At 39.8% G+C, this 25,466-nt stretch overlaps 1 protein-coding gene and 1 long non-coding RNA gene across 8 annotated transcripts in view; one reads left to right on the top strand and one right to left on the bottom strand.

The window, feature by feature from the left end:
- Positions 1-25,466, top strand: part of PLEKHM3 (pleckstrin homology domain containing M3) — a 226,219-nt gene that overhangs the window by 155,202 nt on the left and 45,551 nt on the right. Inside the window, exon 7 of one of the 7 annotated variants that reach the window (XR_003107233.3) lies at positions 23,530-23,843. The exons of the other annotated variants lie outside the window; for them this stretch is intronic. The gene's annotated coding sequence lies outside the window, so the exon portion shown is untranslated. The remainder of the gene's footprint in view (positions 1-23,529; positions 23,844-25,466) is intronic. 7 annotated transcript variants of the gene reach the window in all.
- On the bottom strand, positions 6,558-14,823 carry LOC123332171. Its single transcript, XR_006548930.2, has 2 exons — positions 14,687-14,823; positions 6,558-7,086 (listed from the first exon to the last, which is right to left on the bottom strand). It is a non-coding gene; the product is annotated as an uncharacterized LOC123332171 (long non-coding RNA).

Genomic DNA, 25,466 nt, shown 5'->3' with positions numbered 1-25,466 from the left:
CAAGCATTTTCTTCAGGGAAATGATTAAATAGCTCCTTTTATGGAATTCTGTTACATCTTTTCTCTAGGTTTATAGTTTTCCTGCCAGGATTGCAGTGCTACTTATTAATAAAATTTTTTTGAAAGATGAGATATCTGAAATAACTGTTGTAAGCAACCAGTCTATTAGAATACTTATACTTGCTAACATGTTTATTTCATTTTCACTTCCAAACTGGCAAGTTCAGAGCATGGTTGAGAAATACTTAAGAAGTTAGTGTTTGTTTTGCTTTGTTTTTCTTTAATGTTGCTGCTGCTGTTTCTGGGACTCAAGAGAAAGAGAAGCTAAAAAATTGGACAGATTTAAGAAAATTTTAAAAGGTTTTTTTTTTTTTCTATCTGTTTCTTCATTGTTTTAATCAACACATTAGTACTTTACATGAGATTTCAAAGTTGGTCTAGAAAGAGGAGCTACATTTGGAGATACAGAAGGATTTGTAAAAGGGAAAGGAGGAGGCCCAAATGCCCAAGTCAAGGAGACTAGAGCTGCAAGGGTTGTCTATAGGGCCAAAATACAAACAAGAAGCAAAGTTGAAGGACTCCAGCAAGATTTAAAGTGGTTTTTCAGGTTATGTATGAGTTAGCCAGGGAAGATCTGGCAAGTTCAAGACTAGCATTGGTCAGCAAACCCAAAGCAACAGGATCACTGCCATTGACATTGTGCTGCGAATATAAACTAGGCTCAGACCAAGACATTCCCAAGCACCTGGATCACTCTGTAGACTAGTGGATATTACTGGATTACATGGAGCTTTTATTTTTTACTAACCCTAAGATGTCTGAGTAGTCTTCTCCTTAACTTGGCTTTCCTTTGTGCCTTAAAGGATCTTTTTAGGGAAACATGTAGGTTCTCATCCTCATCTACCCTTTGGCCTCAGTTTTAGCCATGGGTGGCCATGGCTTGTTTCCAGTCAACTTGAAGCCACATGTCCATGTGGAGTCTTTTACTATCTAGTGCACAGGGAGCTGGAACAGGCCTATCACATTGATGTCATCTTTGTTCCCTTGTGAGTAGCGATGACTCAGAACACCTGCAGGAGACAGGGCCAGAATGAAATCTGTGGATATTCGGGCAGGCTCATCATTTGGATATTCATTGGAAGGACTGATGCTGAAGCTGAAGCTCCAATACTTTGGTCACCTGATGTGAAGAACTGACTCATTGGAAAAGACCCTGATGCTGGGAAAGATTGAAGGCAGGAGCAAAAGGGAATGAGAGAGGATGAGATTGGATGGCATCACCAACTCGATAGACATGAGTTTGAGCAAGCTCTAGGATTTGGTGATGGACAGGGAAGCCTGGCATGCTGCAGTCCATGGTGTCACAAAGAGTTGGACACGACTGAGCAACTGAACTGAACTCAGCCATTTGGAATCTTACTCAGTGATACTTTTTAAGATATTTTCAGTAGGTACTTAAATAATATTTAATATGTTTGATAGATAGGGGAAGAGAAACTGATTTTCTCCTAATAAAAATACATATATACCTCTTTATGTTGAAATGGGAATTTATTATATGCTCTGACAGTAATATTACCATTTTAGCTTGTTGAATGGGATTTCTAGTGTTTCCATAACTCTGAACTGGATAGTGTTAATCAGTCAGACTCTGTAAGAGTATAAGCAACCTACATGGATATAGTTACAGAGTCTTGTTCAAAAATATAATAGTTTTCTTTTTATGACTTTCATGTCAGCAAAATGTTTCTAGCTTTTCTTTATACCAGATCTTGTCATCTGAGACTAGAGATGGTTTTAGATCTTCCTTTTCAATCTAGAGTTTTAAATTTCTTTTTCTTGCCTAATTACTGGCTAGAACCTCTAGTACAATGTTGAATAGATATGGTAAGTCTTTTCTTGAGAAAAGAGGGGAAAACATTTAGTTTTTCACTATTCAGAATGAACTGACTCTCTCAGTTAGGTATGTTACTCAATCTTATACAAACTTCTTTTCCTACTTGTTGAGTATTTTTATCGTGGAGAGATACTAGATTTTGTAAAATGATTTTTCTGCATCTATTGAGATCATTATGTGGTTTTTGTCCTTTATTCTGTTAATGTGGTGATTTAATATAATCAAACTCTTATACTGTTTGATTTTCAGATGTTAAACCAACCTTGCATTCCTGGGATAAATCCCAATTGGTCATAACATATAACTCTTTTTACATGTTGCTGGATTCAATTTGCTGGTGTTTTATTATAAGAGGATATTTTCAGCTTTTTTCTACTTTTTTGTAGTTCTTACTTTCTAGGTTTTTTTGTTTGCAACTTTTATGGAATCTGTTGAGTTTAGCCTTTACTTAGTAAAATTAATCTCTGGACGTCCCTGGCAGTCCAGTGGTTAACACTCCATGCTTCTAATGCAGGGAATGCAGGTTCAGTCCCTGGTCAGAAAACTTAAGATCTCATGTGCCTCATGGCATGGCCAAAAGTAATAATAGTAAATATAAAACTTAACTCTTATACCCATGTTACTTGGTTGCTACTTCAGATAACTGTCAGCTGCTTCATTCCAAGGCTGTTTCCCTGACTTATAGTGTACACCTTACACATGCTTACTTCATGTATTCTATATAAAGAAGTTGTTTTAGAACTTCATTGCTATCTTCTTATTCTCAAGTGGGACTAGTTCACATTTGCTAGTAATTTGAGGAATGAGTATGAAAACCCAACCTCACTGGCACCTTATTTCCAATTTATTTGGTGAGAATGTAGTACAGTTTACCAGTTCATGCCCTAGGACTGGCTGGGTCACACCTTCATCCAGCCTCCAATGGCGGGGGTTTTTAAGAACCTCATCATCAGATTCTGGCATTAGAATTCATTGTTCCTGATAGTCAGAATAGATATAAGGCCACAGAAGAGAGCTCTCTGGGATTCTTTCCATTTTGTGTTGTGCCAGCCTTGTTTTGGAAAGCATAGTCACAAAACAATATTCACATCTTATCTTCCATTTTCAGTTATTTTCTTTGGGAGAAAGGAGACGGATTTCTATTTAAACACATGCTACCAAAGCCCTGCCAATTGATGGTAAAGTCAAACGGGTGGAGCCTCCCATTTTGAGTGTGTGTTTCCATGTGATTGAGCTTGTTGAGCAGGTATAGCAGGTTACTAAGACCGAGACTTGGATCTGCCTTTTAATCTGAACTAACTGCATCAGTGGAAAATGATTTTTGGTATTTGATTAGAGCTGTTGGATTAGCCAACTCTTCTTGTGATAGCTCAGGCCTTTTATAACTGTTTTCAGAGAGAAAGAGAAAAGAAAACAAGAGAACAACTCTGACTATGGTCTATAGCCAGGCTTCTGTCACTAAGCAATAAAGAAAAAGCTCAAGTCGCCCTTGCATAAGTGGGAATTTGTGGTTTCTAAAGCTGCCCATTCCCCAAACAACTAAAATATGTTATTGGTGTTTGGCACTGTTTCCTATGTTTTGCTCTCCTTAAATTTCTCTTTAAAAGACTTGGAGTTTAAAGGCAGAACCACTGAAAAATGCAATTTAATCATAGAACTGTGAAAGGCCAGCCCACAGTTAACCCCAGGATGCCCTGGTTTGTTTTGTTAAGCCAGAACTTTGAACCAGGCTTATTCACAGGGGTTGCTGAAAAGGCAGGAGGGAAGGAAAAGAAGGAGGCAAAGGAAAGAAAACGAGTAGCCAGGCTGGCCCTGGAATGGCTCTGCAGTGCACCAAGGCCTTTACTCCATCTCTAGGCTGAGTGACTCCATGATTTACACTGGAATGAGTAGAAGAAAGGGAAGGAAATGGAAGGAGAACCCAGAGCCGGGGGAAGAATGGCAGAACTGTCTCCCACACTGTGGGCTGTCGGAACAGAACAGAACACAAAACTTCCAGGGGCTCTTGGCCTCGATTCACTGTTTTGAAAGCTGTGGGTTTTTTCTGCATTATAAAAGTGTACTCATTGCAGAAAGTTTGGGAAGATACTGAAGAGAAAAGAACCGCCCAAGCAGCATGGCAGAGAGGTTCAGATCCCAGGCCTTGAAAACCCGACTCTGGGTTCCACTACTCAGTGTTTGTATAGAAACAGGGGTGTTAAGATCCCTAGGATGATGATGTGGGAATTAAAGGAGCTCACAGACCCCGCCAGGGCTGGCTACTGGAGCTGTGAACCCCCCCACCAAGGTTAACTTTGAGGTACATATCTGGCAAGCTCTGTTCTATGCATGAGTGGGGGTAAAGCATGGCCATTCATCAGAGCATATAAACTTTTATCTTGCTTTTAACTCACAAATACCCAGTACTTCTGAAGACTGTTAACTCCTATGTTAAAATCCCCATTGCTATAGCTAATTTAACCTCCTTTTTATTGGACATTGTGGGGTTTCCAATTTTGTATTATTACAAATAACACTATGATATACATCCTTGTGCCAAAATCATTTTGTTTCTGACTATTTAAGATAAATTCAAATGAGGAACTACTAAAGTAGAGGATCTGAACTTTTGAAAAGCTCTAGATGCAACTGGTGGCTCAGATGGTAAAGCGTCTGCCTGCAATGCGGGAGACCCGGGTTCGATCCCTGGGTTGGGAAGATCTCCTGGAGAAGGAAACGGCAACCCACTCCAGAACTCTTGCCTGGAGAATCCCACGGATGGAGGAGCCTGGTAGGCTACAGTCCATGGGGTCGCAAAGAGTCGGACACGACTGAGCAACTTCACTTATACCCACACCAGGGCTTCCCTGGTGCCTCAGACAGTAAAGAATCCTCCTGCAATGCAGGAGACCTGGGTTCAATCCCTGGGTTGGGAAGATCCCCTGGAGCAAGGCATGACAACCCACTCCAGTATTCTTGCCTGGAGAATCCTCGTGGACAGAGGAACCTGGCCACCTACAGTCCATGGGGTTGCAAAGAGTTGAACACGACTGAGCGACTAAGCACAGCACAGCACATACCCACACCAACAGTGTAAGCAAATTCTAACACTGGAGCATTAGCCATTGTTGTTTAAAAACTGCAAATACTTGGTAATATTAGAAGCAGAAAAAAATTCTCCTTGTTTGACTTTGCATATCTACTTTTTATTTGTGAGGCTAAACATTTTATATGTTTCTTGCTAAAACTATTTTTTTTCATGAGTTGTTTGACCATATCTTTTGACCATTTGGGGATAAGCTGTGTTTTCAGTTTATGTGAGTTCCTTCTATATTAGGCTATCAATACTTTATGTGTGGTATTTTCTGTAGTTTGGTTGTTTGCCCTTGAATTTTATATATGATGTTTCTTCGCTCAGTAGTTTAACTCTTATATGTCCAGATCTGTCTGTTTTTCCCCTTGATTCTTTTCTATTGGTTTAAAGGCTGAAAAGCCTTTCACCATGCTCAGATCAGATAATCATCATTTGCATGTTGCATGTTCTTGTCTTTTTAAAGATAACTTTATATATTTAATAATGTAATGTTGGGATTTGTTCTACTTCTTGATATAAAGTGAGGCTATAGTTTGATTTTCCCCCAAATGGTTAAGCAGTGATTTCAGCTCCATTTTTTAAAGTAATCCATCCTTCCTGTGCTTTTTATTCCATATATATCATAATTTAATTACATATATATTCTAGGATCTGTTTCTGAGCAGTCACTTCTATTTCCTCAATAGCCATTCTGATGCCAGCACCAATTATTTGAATTGTATGATATATTTTGATGTCTGGTAGCATAAATACTCTTGCCTGGAAAATCCCATGGGTGGAGGAGCCTGGTAAGCTGTAGTCCATGGGATCGCTAAGAGTCGGACACGACTGGGTGACTTCACTTTCACTTTTCACTTTCATGCATTGGAGAAGGAAATGGCAACCTACTCCAGTGTTCTTGCCTGGAGAATCCCAGGGACGGGGGAGCGTGGTGGGCTGCCGTCTATGGGGTCGCACAGAGTCGGACACGACTGAAGTGACTTAGCAGCAGCAGCAGTATAAATACAATCTCATATTCTCATTTTTCAAATTGTCCTATTTATACTTGCCTTTTTATTTTTCTAGATCAACTTTGGAATTACCTTGTCCACCCAATATACTTTGTAATTTAATAATTGTGCTCATTCTGAATTGGATTTCTGTCTTCTTAACAATGAGATTTTTTAGCTTGGAATTTAAAACAGGTATTAGTTTGTATGTACATGTACCCATTCTCCCCCAAACCCCCTCCCATCCATGGATACATGTATATGTATGGTTCAGTCCCTTCACTGTTCTCCTGAAACTACCGCCACATTGTTAATCAGCTATACCCCAGTACAAAATAAAAAGTTTGAAGTTTAAAAAATAAAAAAAGATTAAAAAAATAAAGTATTAGTTTAAATTTATGGAAGAATAATGTGCTAAAGAATCAAGTGACTTATTTTATAATCGTAACTACAGGTATGATTGAATGATGACAACCAAATGCTGCCACAATTTGTCAGGAGGTCATTGCAGAGCCAGTCACCCCCCATCAAGTTGTGAGACTTTCACAGATTGCACATTAATATTCACTTTTTAGGTACAAAAGAAACTGAACATGTATCAAATGTTCAAATGCTTTGGTATTTTTCATTCTACATAATCAACAAGAATGTTAGCTATTACAATGATAAAATGCTTTTCAAGATCAATTCAAAAATTGCCCACTCCGGCCTTTCCAGTGGCCCACAGAATTCATCCTCCCATTGTCCTCAGGTTTGAGGAGCTGGCTAGCTCATCTCTCAGGAATTATCCATGTCCCAGGAGTGCATGAATCACACAGCCCAAGAGGTTCTGCTAAAGTACACATGATGATTAACTGGCAGCAACTTCTCCATTTGCCCTCTGTGTTCATGCCGTTAGAAACGTCACCATTTGCCCTCTGTGTTCACGCCATCAGATCATAACCCCGTCTGGCCTAAGACTTGCCAGTTTGTCTGGACAGCAGTGTTGGGTTCCATGGCCTGCATTGGGAATATTCCATAAATATTCAGTTTCAGCTTTTTTAATGAAGAGGTTGAATGCACTTGGAAAGGCCTAGAATAGACATGGAGCATGGGCCATTCTTCTTTAACGAGTCATCTCTTTGTACCTGTGGAAAGCAACAGAGCAAGACAGGTACATTGGTGGCTAGAGTCAAAAATGCCTTAGAAACCAGGTGACACTTGAGCCAGTTATGAGAATGTGTGGCTTGAAGGGAATGGCAGCAGAGTAGGATGGATCACACATAGCAGTCAGACAGCCTGAGTTCAGACTCCAACTTTGATGGGCTCTCTGACCATGAAATGGGGCTTCCCAGGTGGCTCAGACAGTAAAGTATATGCCTACAGCTCAAGACACCTTGAACCATGAATTTCCTGATGTTCAAGCTGGTTTTAGAAAAGGCAGAGGAACCAGAGATCAAATTGCCAACATCCGCTGGATCATGGAAAAAGCAAGAGAGTTCCAGAAAAACATCTATTTCTGCTTTATTGACTATGCCAAAGCCTTTAACTGTGTGGGTCACAATAAACTGTGGAAAATTCTGAAAGAGATGGGAATACCAGAACACCTGATCTGCCTCTTGAGAAATTTGTATGCAGGTCAGGAAGCAACAGTTAGAACTGGACATGGAACAACAGACTGGTTCCAAATAGGAAAAGGAGTACATGAAGGCTGTATATTGTCACCCTGATTATTTAACTTATATGCAGAGTACATCATGAGAAATGCTGGACTGGAAGAAACACAAGCTGGAATCAAGATTGCCAGGAGAAATATCAATACCCTCAGATATGCAGATGACACCACCCTTATGGCAGAAATCGAAGAGGAACTCAAAAGCCTCTTGATGAAAGTGAAAGAGGAGAGTGAAAAAGTTGGCTTAAAGCTCAACATTCAGAAAACGAACATCATGGCATCTGATCCCATCACTTCATGGGAAATAGATGGGGAAACAGTGGAAACAGTGTCAGACTTTATTTTTCTGGGCTCCAAAATCACTGCAGATGGTGACTGCAGCCATGAAATTAAAAGACGCTTACTCCTTGGAAGGAAAGTTATGACCAACCTAGATAGCATATTCAAAAGCAGAGACATTACTTTGCCAGCAAAGGTTCGTCTAGTCAAGGCTATGGCTTTTTCCTGTGGTCATGTATGGATGTGAGAGTTGGACTGTGAAGAAAGCTGAGCGCCGAAGAATTGATGCTTTTGAACTGTGGTGTTGGAGAAGACTCTTGAGAGTCCCTTGGACTGCAAGGAGATCCAACCAGTCCATTCTGAAGGAGATCAGCCCTGGGATTTCTTTGGAAGGAATGATGCTAAAGCTGAAACTCCAATACTTTGGCCACCTCATGCAAAGAGTTGACTCATTGGAAAAGACTCTGATGCTGGGAGGGATTGGGGCAGGAGGAGAAGGGGACGACAGAGGATGAGATGGTTGGATGGCATCACTGACTCGATGGACGTGAGTCTGAGTGAACTCGGAGAGTTGGTGATGGACAGGGAGGCCTGGCGTGCTGCAATTCATGGGGTCACAAAAAGTCGGACACGACTGAGCGACTGATCTGATCTGATCTGACCAAGAGACCTTGGTTTGATCCCTGGGTCGGGAAGATTCCTTGGAGAAGGGAATGGCAACCCACTCCAGTATTCTTGCCTGGAGAATTCCACGGATGGAGGAGCCTGGCAGGCTACAGTCCATGAGATCACTGAGTTGGACATGACTGAGTGACTAACGTTTCATTTTCACTGACCGTGAAACAAGTACCGTAATCTTCCTGTGTCTCAGTTTATATGTAAAATGAGTGTGATACTATTTCGGACAGTTGCAGTAAGAATTGGAAATAGATACAGAAGCACCCAGAACTCACACATGCTGAGAGCAATGATGATAGCTATTAAAATCAAAATTTTTTCAGGGAATGATGAGTAGGCAGGCATCTGAGAGCAGGAGATGGATGCAAGGTAGATAAAAACCAGAAGCAAGTGTGGAAACACGGGCTGCACCCAGCTGGTGGGAATCCCTTGTGGGGCCTGATGAGGAGTTGAGACCTCATCCCATAGGGGCTGAAGAGGCTTTGGGAGTTCTCGTTAAGGGAATGCCAACTCTAGGACAGCACTAACACCTCGTGGTTAGCACTTGGGCTCTGAGAGTCCAGCTCCCTGCTCTACACATCCAAGCTGGGTGACCTTGGGCAAATGACTCAAGCATTCTAAGCCTCAGTTCTATTTCCTATAAATTATTAACAATAAAAATACTGACCTTCTAGGACTGTTTTTTAACTTTTTATTTTGTATTGGGAGTTAGCTGTGCTAGTTTCAAGTGAACAGTGGATGGACTCAGCCATATATACACATGTATGCATTTTCCCTCAAAATCCCCTCCCATCCAGGCTGCTGCATAACATGGAGCAGAGTTCCATGTGCTGTACAATAATGACCTTTTAGGGCTCTTGCGAGTAATATTCACTGCATGCCTGCCAATGTTCCAAGTGCTTGACTTGTATTATCTTAAAGGAAATCATGAATTTAAAAGCTTAGAGCCATGACTGGCACATATTAACAGTTAATCACTGCTGTGGGGGTGGCACAAGAGCTGATGTCATTATTTTTATTGTTTGGTCAAATCTGTATTTTAGAAAGATCCTTCTGATGATGGCACAGAGAATGGGTTGGAGTGGTTGGGGCTGGAGGCCAAGAAAACAGGGAGTTTCCCACATAAGTTTAAAAGGTCATTGCACTGTATACTTCAGATCCATGCTCCTTATCTGTGTTATACCTCAGTTTAATAAATTAGATAACCAATGAAACCTCTTCTCTCAGTACAACAGAGCTGTCGGCTGTCACCCTATTTAACCTATACACTGAACACATCATGAGACATGCTGGGCTGGATGAGTTACAAGCCATAATCAAGATAGGTGGGAGAAACATCAACAACCTCAGATATGCGAATGATATCTAGTAGCACTCTAGTAGCAGAAAGCAAAGAGGAACTCAAGAGCCTCTTGATGAGGGTGAAGTAGGAGAGTGATAGAGCCGGCTTAAAACTAAATACTAAAAAAACTAAGATCATAGCATCCGGCTGCATTACTTCATGGCAGATGGAAGGGGAAAAGGAGGGAGTAGTGACATTTCCTCTTTCCCCAAAGATCACTGCAGATAGTAACTGCAGTCATGAAATCACAAAACGATTGCTTCTCAGCAGTAAAGCTATGACAAACCTAGACAGTGTTTGAAAAGCAAAGACTAAATTACTTTGCCAACAAACGCCTGTATAGTCAAGGCTATGGTCTTCCCAGTGGTCATGTACAGTTGTGAGAGCTGAACTGTGAAGACAGAATGCCAAAGAATTGACACCTTCAAACTGTGGTGCTGGAGAAGACTCCCGAGAGTGCCTTGGATAGCATGCAGATTACACCAGTCAATCCTAAAGGAAATCAACCCTGAATATTCATTGGAAAGACTGATGTTGAAGCTGATGCTCCAATATTTTGTTCACCTGATGCTAATGGTGATTCATTGATGCTGGGAAAGATATTGAGGGCAGAAGAAGAGGGTGTCAGAGGATGGGATGGTTGGATGACATCACCAATGCAATGGACATGAACTTGGGCAAACTTTTGAGGGACAGAGAGGCTGGGCATGCTGCAGTCCGTGGAGTTGCAAAAAGCCCGACACTACTGGACGACTGAAGAACAACAAGTGAAATCCTTATTTCAGTGAACCATGTTTCTGAAGGACAGGAAGCCCAAGGAAAACAAACCTCTAGAACTCATACAATTTTCTGAATTGTGGATAGTTTCTCTTTGCTGGAGCTGCCTGTAGCAGTAGCTAATGAATGTAGAGGAGAGTCTGTCTTCTTCCAGCCCAGGAGTGTGAAGATGCTGAAACCAAGAAAGGCAGGCCATCTGGATGTTGTGAAGAAGGGTATTAGATGCTGGATCACCGTCTGCCTGCTCTTCAGTTCAGTCATTCAATCATGTCCGACTCTTTGCGACCCCATGAATCGCAGCACGCCAGGCCTCCCTGTCCATCATCAACTCCTGGAGTTTACTCAAACTCATGTCCATCGAGTCGGTGATGCCATCCAGCCATCTCATCCTCTGTCGTCCCCTTCTCCTGCCCCCAATCCCTCCCAGCATCAGAGTGTTTTCCAATGAGTCAACTCTTCACGTGAAGTGGCCAAAGTACTGGAGTTTCAGCTTTAGCATCAGTCCTCCCAATGAACACCCAGGACCGATCCCCCTTAGAATGGACTGGTTGGATCTCCTTGCAGTCCAAGGGACTCTCAAGAGTTTTGTCCAACAGCACAGTTCAAAGGCATCAGTTCTTTGGTGCTCAGCTTTCTTCACAGTCCAACTCTCACATCCATACATGACCACTGGAAAAACCATAGCCTTGACTAGATGGACCTTTATTGGCAAAGTAATGTCTCTGCTTTTGAATATGCTATCTAGGTTGGTCATAACTTTCCTTCCAGGAGTAAGCGTCTTTTAATTTCATGGCTGCAGTCACCATCTACAGTGATTTTGGAGCTCAAAAAAATAAAGTCAGCCACTGTTTTTACTGTTTCCCCATCTATTTCTCATGAAGTGATGGGACCAGATGCCATGATGTTAGTTTTCTTAACATTGAGCTTTAAGCCAACTTTTTCACTCTCCTCTTTCACTTTCATCAAGAGGCTTTTGAGTTCCTCTTCACTTTCTGCCAAAAGGGTGGTATCATCTGCATATCTGAGGTTATTGATATTTCTCCTGGCAATCTTGATTCCAGCTTGTGCTTCTTCCAGCCCAGCGTTTCTCATGATGTACTCTGCATATAAGTTAAATAATCAGGGTGACAAATACAGCCTTGACATACTCCTTTTCCTATTTGGAACCAGTCTGTTGTTCCATGTCCAGTTCTAACTGTTGCTTCCTGACCTGCATACAGGTTTCTCAAGAGGCAGGTCAGGGGGTTTGATATTCCCATCTCTTTCAGAATTTTCCTCAGTTTATTGTGATCCACACAGTCAAAGGCTTTGGCATAGTCAATAAAGCAGAAATAGATGTTCTTCTGGAACTCTCTTGCTTTTTCCATGATCCAGCAGATGTTGTCAATTTGACCTCTGGTTCCTCTGCCTTTTCTAAAATGAACTTGAACATCTGGAAGTTTATGGTTCACGTATTGCTGAAGCCTGGCTTCAAGAATTTTGAGCATTCCTTTACTAGCGTGTGAGATGAGTGCAATTGTGCGGTAGTTTGAGCATGCTTTGGCATTGCCTTTCTTTGGGATTGGAATGAAAACTGACCTTTTCCAGTCCTGTGACCACTGCTGAGTTTTCCAAATTTGCTGGCATATTGAGTGCAGTACTTTCACAGCATAATCTTTCAGGATTTGAAATAGCTCAACTGGAATTCCATCACCTCCACTAGGTTTGTTCATAGTGATGCTTCCTAAGGCCCACTTGACTTCACATTCCAGGATGTCTGGCTCTAGGTGAGTGATCACACCATCGTGATTATCTTGGTCATGAAGCTCTTTTTTGTACAGTTCTTCTGTGTATTCTTGCCACTACTTCTTAATATCTTCTGCTTCTGTTAGGTCCATACCATTTCTGTCCTTTATCAAGCCCATCTTTGCATGAAATGTTCCCTTGGTATCTCCTAATTTTCTTGAAGAGATCTCTAGTCTTTCCCATTCCGTTATTTTCCTCTATTTCTTTGCATTGATCGCTGAGGAAGGCTTTCTTCTTATCTCTCCTTGCTAATCTTTGGAACTCTGCATTCAGATGCTTATATCTTTCCTTTGCTCCTTTGCTTTTCACTTCTCTTCTTTTCACAGCTATTTGTAAGGACTCCCCAGACAGCCATTTTGCTTTTTTGCATTTCTTTTCCACGGAGATGGTCTTGATCCCTGTCTCCTGTACAATGTCATGAACCTCATTCCATAGTTCATCAGGCACTCTATATCAGATCTAGTCCCTTAAATCTATTTCTCACTTCCATTCTATAATCATATTGATTTAGGTCATACCTGAATGATCTAGTGGTTTTCCCTACTTTCTTCAGTTTAAGTCTGAATTTGGCAATAAGGAGTTCATGATCTGAGCCACAGTCAGCTCCTGGTCTTGTTTTTGCTGACTGTATAGAGCTTCTTCATCTTTGGGTGTAATGAACATAATCAATCTGATTTCAGTGTTCACCATCTGGTGATGTCCATGTTAGAGTCTTCTCTTATGTTGTTGGAAGAGGGTGTTTGCTATGACCAGTGCATTCTCTTGGCAAAACTCTATTAGCCTTTGCCCTGCTTCATTCTGTACTCCAAGGCCAAATTTGCCTGTTACTCCAGGTGTTTCTTGACTTCCTACTTTTGCATTCCAGTCCCCTATAATGAAAAGGACATCTTTTTTGGGTGTTAGTTCTAAACGGTCTTGAAGGTCTTCGTAGAACTGTTCAACTTCAGCTTCTTCAGCATTACTGGTTGGGGCATAGGCTTGGATTACCGTGATATTGAATGGTTTGCCTTGGAAACGAACAGAGATCATTCTGTCATTTTGAGATTGCATCCAAGTACTGCCCGCCCTTGGCCCTCGGTAAAGTCTGCTCTTTTACAGGGCTTCCTATCTTAGGGCACTTTTCCATTTCGGTCTTACTGAGCCTCTAAATGTGTCACAGGTGGGAATACTATTCAGAGTGCTTTTCTCTTTGAAGCTCATCTTATCTTTGAATGTCCTCCTGTTGTAAAACCACCATTCTCATTTCGTTCTCAAGGCCACATCTAAAGCAGGTTAGTCGGTACATTGACCCTTCTCGGACTGACACCAAATGAAGTGGTGAGAGTGTTCAAACCGGGCGACACACTTCACCTGCAGGTGCACCGGGAGGTGTGGAATGATTGTGACCTCCGAATAGATGGGGAATGGATTCTTAAAATCTGATACCAATTCTGTTTCTCCTGTTGATTGCAAAAACACAATCTAAAACAGGAGGAATTGCGAGACCAAGCAGGTGATCCAGATCAAGTACTGTGCCTCCAGGGATGAAGCGTTGAGGGGGAGAGTCAATTCTGATAGAGCAGGAGACCCAGCAGAGCTAGAGAAGGGCATTTTAAACATTTAAACGCCATTGGTAGAAAATGCAATATTCATCCTAACCAACTGCTTACTTACTAACTCCCAGTTAGGTATTTAAAAAGATAAGATTAAATGTCTAGAATTCAGTGATAATTATGTAAACAAAAACCAACCTTAAATTGCCTAGAATTAGATACGGCTATTGACACTATGCATATCTTATAAATCATTCTAATTGAGCAGGGCAGTGTTACCTTCCCAAACCTAAAAACCCATAAGTCAAGAGAACATTCTGATTAGACGGACAGGTCTCCTTGGATACAAGCATTGAGTCTGATCTGGCCATGACAGGTTTACTGATAGGCAGTTTTCAAGAACTTTTGTGGAAATAAACATGTTATGGGGATAAGTGAAAACACAGGTCATATAAAACCAAAAAAATGAAGGTTCTTTACATTTCTGTAATATTTATACTATGCAAATTACATGTATACATATTTCTAAAGCCACGCTTTGTGGCACTGTCATTGTTTTCTCTTTCAACAATTTAAGCATTTACTATAAGAAGCGGCCACACGTATTCATGTAAACATTAAAAAATACAAAATTATACACATATATATTTTTTGAAGGTACGAAAAGGTTTATTACTTACATATAATTTGAGGTCTCTGGGATGAGCAGAGCAGTCTCAGGCTGGTCCAGAATGGCTGCAGAGAGCAGGTAAAGCACACTGGCTTGGGGCTTTTATTGTGGTTGAGAGTGGGCCAGGTGAGGACTGCCATCAGAAGGCAGGAGAGAGGGTGGTTTGAATCTCCGGTAGGTGTTTGGGCTTCCTTATCAGCTTACCCAGGTGTGGGGCACAAGAAGCAGGTGCGAGGCTTAAAAGCTATTTGCAGTCAAATACCAGCAGAGTTTAACTCTTTATCACAAACATCATTCACACAGTCACCAAACGTGCTCTTCCAATGTTACCACTCAATTTTTTCTTAAAAATTTTTCTTCCGTCTCCACTCTTACTGTTACTCTGTTAGTTTTAAGAATTTATCTTTGTGTGAGTATCTGTGATAGGTTTTTTTTTTAAAAAATTGAGGTTTAAATGACATATAACATGATAGCTTCAGGTGTGCAATGGAGTATTCACTATTTGTATATATTGCAAAATGATCATCACCACAGTAGGTTACAGAATTTCTTTTCTTCTACTTTCCTAGCAACTTTCAAATATGCAATATGGTGTCATTAACTGTAGTCATGATGCTGTAAATTATATCCACATGATTTATATATTTTATAAATGGAAGTTTGTACCTTTTAACTCCCTTCACCTATTTCACTTACTCCCCACCCACTGCCTCTGGAAACCACCAATTTGTTTTATGTAACTATAAGCTAGCTTGTTTTGTTTTAGATTCCAGATATGAGGAGATCATACTGTATTTGCCTTTCTCTGTCTGACTTATTTCATTTAACATAATGCCCTCAGGGTTCATCCATGTTGTCACAAATAGCAAGGTTTCACTCTTTTTTATGGCTGAATATATATACACACACACACACTCTATATATATATATTCACACAAACATGTACACACACACATGCATGCCTCACATCTCTATCCATTCATCCATCAATGGACACTTAGGTCACTTCCATATCTTGTGCTGTGTGCTAAGTCGTTTCAATCATGTCCAGCTTTTTGAGACCCTATGGACTGTAGCCCTGCACGCTCCTCTGTCCATGGATTCTCCAGGCAAGAATACTGCAGTGGGTTGCCATGACCTCCTCAATATCTTGGCTATTGTAAATAATGCTGCAGTGAACATAGCAGTACATCTGTCTTTTGTCTTGGTTTCTTTGGATAAATACTCAGAATTGGCATTATTGTATCATATGGTAGTTCTGTTTTTTAATTTTTTGAGGGTCTTCCATACCGTAACATTTTTTATAATGGCTGCACCAATTTACATTCTCACCGACAGTGCACGAAGATTCCCTTTTCTCCACATTTATACCAACTCTTGTCTTTTTTATGATAGCCATTCTAACAGGTGTGAGGTAGTATCTCATTGTGTTGTTGTTTTTTTATAAAGAAAATATTTTTAATCTTACAATACAGTATCTTGAAAAGTACAGTAGTACAGTATAACAACTGACCTACTGGGGCTGGCATCGAGTGAATAGGCAAGAAGAGTTACTGACTGAAGGAAGGAAAGGAGGTGGGAAATGGTGGAGCTGAAGGATGGTGCTGAAGGGGACTTACTATCGTATTTCCAAGGTCCACCCATGTTGTGGACTGTATCAGTTAAGTCATTCCTTTTTGTGACTGAATTGCCATGCATTGAATGGATATATATTACATTTTCTTTATCCATTCATCAGCTGAGGGACCTTAGGTTGTTTTTACTTCTTGTCTGTTACAAATAATGCTGCTATAAACACTCATGTACAAGTCTTGGTGGACCTGTGTTCTTGATGCTCCTATCATTAAGTATATACAAAGGAATGGATATGGTACCTCTTTGTTTTAAACTATTTCAGGAAATGCTGGGCTGTTTTCCAAAGCAGCTACACCATTTCATATCCCACCCGCAGTGCACTGAGTGTTCCCTTTCACTTGCTCCCAGAGGACTGAGGGGCTGCTGGGGGAGAGGAAACCATTTGGGCACCAGGAGGAGTTTGGGTGCCTTTGGGTGCTGGGAGCAAGTGCCTGCTCAACTGGGAGAGGGAGGGACCACTGAAGGGACCAGAGGATTCATTATGATTTTGATTCACATTTCTCTGATGATTAGTGATGTTGATCACCTTTTCATGTAACTATTTATCTGTATGTCTTCTTTGGGAAAAATGTCTATTCAGATCCTCTGCCCATTTTTAAATCAGATTTTTTTTTTTTTTTTGCTATTGAATTGTATGTGTTCTTTATATATTTTGGATATTAACATTATCAGATATGTAGTTATTTTCTCCCATTTGATTTCGTCTTTTCCTTTTGTTGATGGTTTTCTTTGCTTCTTAGTTTGATATAGTTTCCCTTGCTTATTTTTGCTTTTGCTGCCTTTGCTTTTCGGTGTTGATTAAAACAAATCATCTCTAAGACTGATGTCAAGGAGCTTACTGTCCATGTTTTCTACTAGGAGTTTTATGATTTTAGATCTTTCATTCAAGTTCTTAATACATTTTGAGTTAATTTTGTAAGTGGTATAAGATAGTGTTCCAGTTTCATTCTTTTGCATTTTGCTGTTCCATTTCCCCAGCACCATTTACTGAGGAGGCTCCCCCTTCCCCAGTGTATATTCCTGGCTCCTTTTTCATAAATTAATTGAATATATATCATGGGTTTATTTCTGTTCCATTGATCAATGTGTCTGTTTTTATACCAGTACCATACTGTTTTGGTTAATATAGCTCTGTATTATATTTTGAAATTAGAGTGTGATGCTTCCATCTTTGTCAAGATTATTTGGCTATTCAGGGTCTTTTGTGACTCCATACAAATATTTGGATTATTTGTTCTGTTTCTGTAGAAGATGCCCTTGGAATTTTGATAGGGTTTGATAGGGTCTGAATCTGTATATTGTTTGGGATAGTATGGATGTTTTAACAATAGTGATTCTTCCAATCCATGAGCATGAAATATCTGTCCATTTACTTGTATCTTCAATTCCTTTCATTAAGGTCTTATAGTTTTCAGTGTCTAGGTCTTTCACCTCCTTGGTATTTTATTCTTTTTGATGTAATTGTAAATGGGATTATTATTGTATTGATTTCTCTGATAATTGCAGAATTCTATTTTTAACATCTGCCTTTCTCTTCTTCACATCACACTCTGCAGAGGTAGCTTTTGTTTTATAGTTGGTCTATCTTCTTCCAGACATTCCTGTATACACATGTGAATATTTTTATTTCTTTGCAAATGGGATCAAACTATACTACCTTTCTGCATTTTGCCTTTTCCAACTAAGAGTATACTGTGGACATTGGGCACATGTGCCCATTCAGTATGCATAAAGGTTTACCTCACTCTTTTATTAGATACATAATATAGAGTTACCTTGATATTTTAACCTGTGGTGTTTTTCTCTGTTAGAATCAGTACTGCAGTGAACACACTCATACATGTTCTTGTACAGTTGTGTGAATGGGTCTGTAGGGTAAGTTCATTAACATGAGACTGCCAGGTCAGAAGGTATGCATGCTTTGCAGTTTGATATATATTGCCACTTGCTTTTTGAAAAGGAGAAACCAATTTTTTCTTCCATTCAGTGTCTTAAGAATGATTGTTTTCTTATATCCACATTAACTTTCTATGTTAATAATATTTTTAATCCTAACCATCCTGATAAATAAAAAATAACTTCCCACTATGATTCTGATTTGCATTTTTTTCATTGTAAGTAAGGTTGAATATCTTTTTTATATTATATTGGCCATATGTACTTTTTGTTAATTGCCTTTTTATTTCATTAACCTATAATTAAATTATATTAAGGAAATTGGCATTCTTTTTATCTAAGTAGGAAATATTTTTCCCAATTTTTTGTCATGTGACTTTGTAAATGGTATTTTGTATTGTAACTAATTTTCTAATATTACATATTCAGATTTATCACTTTTCTATGGTTTCTAAGGTTATAAAACATTTACTCACATAAGTGTTTATCTAATATTTTTCTCTAATATATTTATAATTTTAAAAATACCTTTATGGTTTATTATTATATTTAAATTTTCCATTTGTCTGGAATTACATTTTTTTATGAAGTGAATTAGAGATTCAGCTTTGTTTTTCCTCTCTGATGGCTAAACAGTTGCCCCACGATCATTTACTAAATAATTTCTTTCTCCTCACTTTCACTGTATACTAAATTTCCATATGTATTTGAATCCATATCCTGGGTATACAGATATACAACATAAACACCACAAACATAGCAGATAATCTTCAAAAACAGGATGTGTGAAGTTATAATCAGTACTGACTGGTGGTTTGCTACTTATTGACACCTTGAGGCAAAGAATAAAAACCTGCCCACATTCTTAAAGACAATGGCATGCAAGCTAATAAAGAACACCTATTTCCACTTATGTGCAGGGTTTGTTTTTCCTCACATCAGTGACCCAGTAGTTTATTAGATCACAACCTTCTAGTCAGGAACTCATTTTTGTTTCTCATTTAATCTTAGGCATTGATGGTCTCGTAAAAGCTGTTAAGTAATAATAATGTTGGGAACTTATATTGTACTTTTCATCCCTAAGTGCTATCTAAACATTAACTAATTAAATGCATTGATGAAAGGATTTGCAGACTTCATCAGGAAAACTGATATCTGGTTGCACACCTGGGAGGGCATGATTCCTGAAAAGCATTAACTCTCTTTGAATGGCGCTCAGCAAGCAGAGGAATAAAAAGCTGGTGACATTATTTTACTTCTTTTGAAAATTTCCTTGGGTATCTTCTAATTAGTCTGGTTAAACTCACCTTTTATCTATCTCCCCAGACATTTCCTTTCTACATTCCTGGGGGTATTCAACAAGCTTCTTTTGATGTTTTCCCTGTCTGTTAGTCACAAAATCATAGGATCTTCAAGCTGAGAGAAATCCTTATTGATCATCTAGTTTTGAATAACTTAGTATGATCACTTTATTTTGTAGGTGAGGAAACTGAGGCATGGAGAAATTAAGGGACTTATTAAAAAGGTCAGACAGCTTAGTGGGGACAGAACTGAGAAGAGAAGTCAAGATGTTTAGCTCCCATTTCAGATCTCAAATCAGTTTCAATCCTTTTTTCTCTTCGTGAGCGTCTCAGTTGCTTTTCCCTTTTTAAAAAAAAAACTTTTTTTTTTTTTAACTCCATCCTTTACATACTTCTCCTTTCGTTCTTTGCTTTCTACCTTTTATGTCTCTCCTAACCCTTAGTGGGTCATTCCCATGCATGATCAAGTAACATTGCTTTAATTTCTCCTCTGTTTCTCTACTTCTTTAAACATGGGGTCTTTTGTTGTTGGTAAGATGTCCTCAACAGGTCCCTCTAAAAAGCACTGTTTCTTCACTTTCTGTTACATACATGCTTTCAGGGAGTTGAATTAGTTTGCTTTGGTTTTTTCCAGCCGTAGTTGCTTCTTCCTTTAATAAAGTTACTTCTCTTGGTAAATAGCCTAGGGTTTAAGTTAATAAGCCCATTTTCATCATAGAATTTCATGTTACTTTATCTTTTTTAATTTTTTTAATTGAAGTTCATGTTACTTTAATTCATGAATTTCCCAGTCCTTCACTCAATAATAAGAATGATACTCCATGTTTAGAAATTTACACAAGATGTGACTACTTAAGAGAATTTTTGTACAAGGAGTAAATATGTTGGAAAATAAATCCTTACATAAGCCAAAGACAGATCCAGTTCAGATCAAAACTGTGGGAGTAAACCTGGACCAATCTAGCCCACGCATCTTATTTCCATGTAGGGACTGAGTCGGTTTAGAAATCCTCCATTTCTATATGATGGCTCCGTGGTTATCCAATGACTTCAGGATTCCCAGGCTGAACCAAACCCCAAGGCTGCACTCTGACCCTAGATGCCCTCATTAGGGCCCCTTCTGAGAACAGTGAAGAATACTTAAGGAGACGGGAGTGGGGGTGCCAAGGCCTGACATAACCCAGCTAGGTGATCTTAGCTCCCCATCACCTCCCTGGGCCTTAGTTTTTCCCTTGTATGTGTGTGTGTGTGTGTTAGTCGCTCAGTTGTGTCCGATTCTTTGCAACTCCATGGACTATAGCCTGCCAGGCTCCTCTGTCCATGGGATTCTCCAGGCAAGAATACTGGAGTGGGTTGTGATTCCCTTCTCCAGGGGATCTTGCTAACCCGGGGATTGAACCCCAATCTCCTGCATTGCAGGCAGATTCTTTACCATCTGAGCTACCAGGGTGCTCCCCATCACCTCTCTGGGCCCCTTTAGCCAAGTTAAAGAAATCATTTAAAGCAGGTGTCCCCAGTTTCTGGGCCACAGACCAGTATTGGTCATGGCCTGTTAGGAACCGGGCCACAGAGCAAGAGGTAAGCGGCGGCAAGCAGCAAGTGAAGCTTCATCTCTATTTACAGCTGCTCCCCGTTGCTCACATTGCTCAGCCTCCTGTCACATCAGTGACAGCATTAGGTTCTCATAGGAGCATGATCTCTATTGTGAACTACACGTGTGAAGGCTCTAGGTTGCTCATTCCTTATGAGAATCATCCCAAAACCATCCCCCTCCCACCACATCCTACCCAACCTCTCACTGTTGTTCAGTTGCTCAGTCGTGTCGGACTCTTTGCAACCCCATAAATGGCAGCATGCTAGGCTTTCCTGGCCTTTACTATCTCCTGGAGTTTGATCATACTCATGTCCATTGAGTTAGTGATGCCATCTCACCTCCATCTCTGGTATGTGGAAAAACTTTTTTCTATCAAATGGTCCCTGGTGCCAAAAAGCTTGGGGGGCTGCTGACTTAGAGCCTTTCCTTGTATACTTTTCAGTGAGTAATAATGACATAACTGGGCCAAAATGAATAGTTGTGACCTAAATCAGGTTTATATTAGACACATAGCTAATTAACTCAATAGAGAAGTAAGATTCTGCTGATCATACCATAAGAATTTCCTGAACTGTCTCAACTTAAAATATCTTAATCTACTTTCCCTGTAAATAGTACACATACATTTATATGAGACCATATGGCCTGCTTTGGGGCTCAAATATGTGGGCCACATAATTGTACTTACTCTTTGCAAATGCTTCTACTGATGTTCCATGAAGTTATGGCTTCACGAGCCTATAGCCATTGAGACACTTTAGACCCCATCCTATATATTTTTGTGAATTAAGAAATTTATGTTCTTGGGTTCAGCTTTACCATTCAGCCATTGGAGAAAGTTGAAATTCTTTTAGTCCCTGAGATAGTTTCTGCTGCTGCTGCTGCTAAGTCGCTTCAGTCGTGTCCGACTCTGTGCGACCCCTTAGACGGCAGCCCATCAGGCTCCCCTGTCCCTGGGATTCTCCAGGCAAGAACACTGGAGTGGGTTGCCATTTCCTTCTCCAATGCATAAAAGTGAAAAGTGAAAGTGAAGTCACTCAGTCGTATCCGACTCTTAGCGACCTCATGGACAGCAGCCCACCAGGCTCCTCCATCCATGGGATTTTCCAGGCAAGAGTACTGGAGTGGGGTGCCATTGCCTTCTCCGGAGATAGTTTCTACCAGAATGCAAAGTATAATTTGATTTCGTTTGCATTTGCTTGATAGAAATGGTGATGGCCACTTACAAATCGACCCAATTACGTCAACCCAGACAACCCAAATTATAACATAGTTTCCAGAATCTAAGTAGAGATTGTCACCCTTGGAAGAGAATCAGATAAGAACTCAATGTTGACATCATAATCCACCATGAGTGAAGTATTTGATTAGCCAGAACCTTCGTCCTGTTAGAACAGTCCCATAATGGATAAAGAAGGGTGTGGAGCAGCTAATTAGAGAAGACACAGTTTCCTGTTTTTCTGCAAACATCCCAGCATTGAGCCATGATAAGGAGCTTTAAGGCTAATTATGGAGAAATGGGATTTTAACAAACTTTTTGAAATAGGAAAATCCCCTATGCCTTTTATTTTCTGTTTTTAAGAAAAATAATATGGTAGTACTCTTTTTATTTTCTGTTTTTAAGGATTTATTACTAAGAGGAATAAAATTAAGTTAACTAGACTTACTGTGGTGATATTTTGCAATATATACAAATACCAAATCATTACAATGTATACCTGAATCTAATATAACATTACATATCAATTTTTTTAAGAAAAAAGGAGTAAAATTTAGAATCAAATGAGAATGCAGAATTATTCTTGCATGTGTTAGCTTTCCAAACTTGAGCAGATTCCACAAACTGTTTTTCCTAAATCTTCAGGAACTCACCAGGCCTAGATCACTAACCATCACTGTCCCCACCTGTTAACGCTAAGAAATGTCACTCAAAAAGAAAACAGTGAGTGCTGTCTTTCAGAATTCTCTGGCCAAGCAAATGCAAACGAAATTATATTTGAAATCATTTTACAGTGTGTGACAATTTTGATTCTTCCATTTCGCCAAGCTCGCTTGTTACTAGTAAGTGGCAGGTGGCTTTGTTGAACATGAATGGGGTCTTTTGGTTAGACTTTCAGAGGAGGGGCCATTTGTCAAGTGCAGCAGCCCTCCCCATCAAAGTCTTCCCAACAGTTGTCCAGAATCTAGATGCTACACAATGGCAGAGGAATGCCAGTATTGAAATGGAAGGTAACTTGCAATTCAGGGGGAAGGAATTCGTTGATGCATACATTCCATGAGAAGGAGATTTTTCTTTCTTGTTTCTTGTCTAAGTCCCCTAGTGCTCCGTCTTTCTCCCAGTGTAGATTTTGAATTTTGTGATGGTGCCAAGGGAGTGAAGGTAATGGACATAAAAGAATCATTTGTGCCCTTTTCCCAATCCCACAGATCTCTATTGGCTGCAGACCTTGAACATGACACTGCAATTTCCTGGTGCCACACATGAGTAATGAGCAGCTGTTTCTGAAACTGTGGTTTGGAGAAGGCAGCACTAGGTTATTTTTTAACTTAATTGTAATTTTTGATTGCTCTGCAAGAAGGCAAATCAAATAAAGTCTGTTGTCTTAGTCTACAAGAAAGCCATAGGCCTCAAATTCCAGTGCTGACCATCTTGACCAGAATAGAAGAGGTGGGGAAATGTGTGTATCCTTGAGCTGGAAGTTCGACCAGCAGCTTTCGTGGGCTACTGTCACACAAGAAGGGTAAGCATATTTGGTGTATTTCTCAGTTTGTGGGATCATGGAAAGTGATATTTGACTATTCCTGGAGTTCTAGAAGTACCTGAGTTGATAGAGTGAAAATAATTTGTAGAGAGAATGTGAAAGTCAAAAATAGAAAACTCCTGAAGAAGGTATCAGCTTGATATTGCATTTGTCTTTATTGTACAGTGCAATAAAAAAGACACATAATTTTAAGTTACAAATGGAAGTGTGTATTCTTTGAACACGAAGGCCCTATGATACCCCTGGAATAATCATATATGCAGTACCTCCAAATTAAATCAGACTAGGACTTTCTTTCATACAAGAAATTAAGTTTAATGGAAAACAGAAGCAAACTATTTCACTGTGTTTTGGACATACGCCTTTTTCTCAAGGAGATAGAACAATTTGGTGTATGGAGAAGATGAGGGAGATTGAGGAGGTGGATGAAGAGCTACCTATGTTTTCTGCTAATTACTTTGTCATGATTTTCTTCACAATAACAGGCACTTGGGGAAAATAACTAAGCCTAGGATAACTAAACCTCATCTCAGAGGTCTATTTCACCAGCACTTACAACATATCCAAATGAGGGCCTGGTTAACAAACCACCAGTCTTCTAAATGCTAAAGCTGAATGGCCTTGTGACTTGTGATGGAAGGATGTAAAGTTATATTAACCTGTGACCGGGAAAAAGTGAAAAAGAAAGGCTCCTCAAGCTTTGGTCTTCTTTGAGGCTTCCATCTTCCTGGTGTTTGTGGAATATGGTCCTAACCTCAACACCCCACCAGGTTGGCTAGGAAAGTGGGAATGAAAAGCACGATTCTTGAGGGCAGGAGGAGATGGTAGGATATCTTACTTCTTTTTAAGCAAGTATCTCAAGTAAAGATATCGCTGTGAGATATGAGCTCCAGATACCTGGACCCTGCTTCTGTTAGTGCTGAAGCCTCTAGACCAGAAGCCGGAATAGCTTCCAAGTATTGCTAGTTGTTATATTCAAAACAAGATTAAATCTCCTAAATTTTACCTTTACCCTTTGAAATCAGTATAAAGTTTTCTTCCCTGTAATATTAAAGAAATGTTTGTCAATTCTAAAATAAACTTACAGAGTATTACCTTGCTTTTCTGAAGGAAAAAATTCTAGCAACTTCAGCACTTTGAAACATGGCCCTGAACCTCACCTGACAAATAGGAAGACCGATTACTTAAGTGTAAAGAAGCAAAAAGGGTTTCTAATTAGCTGAGTTGCCACCAAGTTCACATGTTCTTCACTCTCCTCCCCAAATCACACAGTGGAATGATTCAAAATGTTGTGACACAAAAATAGCGCAAAGATATGACTGTTGCAGCAAAGGAAAAAGACTGGAAAGCACCCTCAATCATTCAGCAAGAACCTAGATGCCTGGCAGAGAGAGGGGATTTAAGACTAGTGTGAGATTCAGTCTGCCTTTAAGCAATTTACATTCTTTTAGGCTGCTTTACATAAAATTGCCATTTTTATAAGTAAAATCACCATTTTACTTTTATGGACAAAATCACCATTTTATAGGTAGTACCTCCACTTTTACATTTTCAATCTACAGTTGGAAAAGCAAAACAATCAAATGTTAAAGGATAGCAAAA

The sequence above is a fragment of the Bubalus bubalis genome, chromosome 2 (genome assembly GCF_019923935.1).
Source record: "Bubalus bubalis isolate 160015118507 breed Murrah chromosome 2, NDDB_SH_1, whole genome shotgun sequence".
NCBI lineage: Eukaryota > Metazoa > Chordata > Mammalia > Artiodactyla > Bovidae > Bubalus > Bubalus bubalis.
Note: the sequence above shows the minus strand (reverse complement) of the source record. Positions and strands in the feature narration are given on the sequence as shown.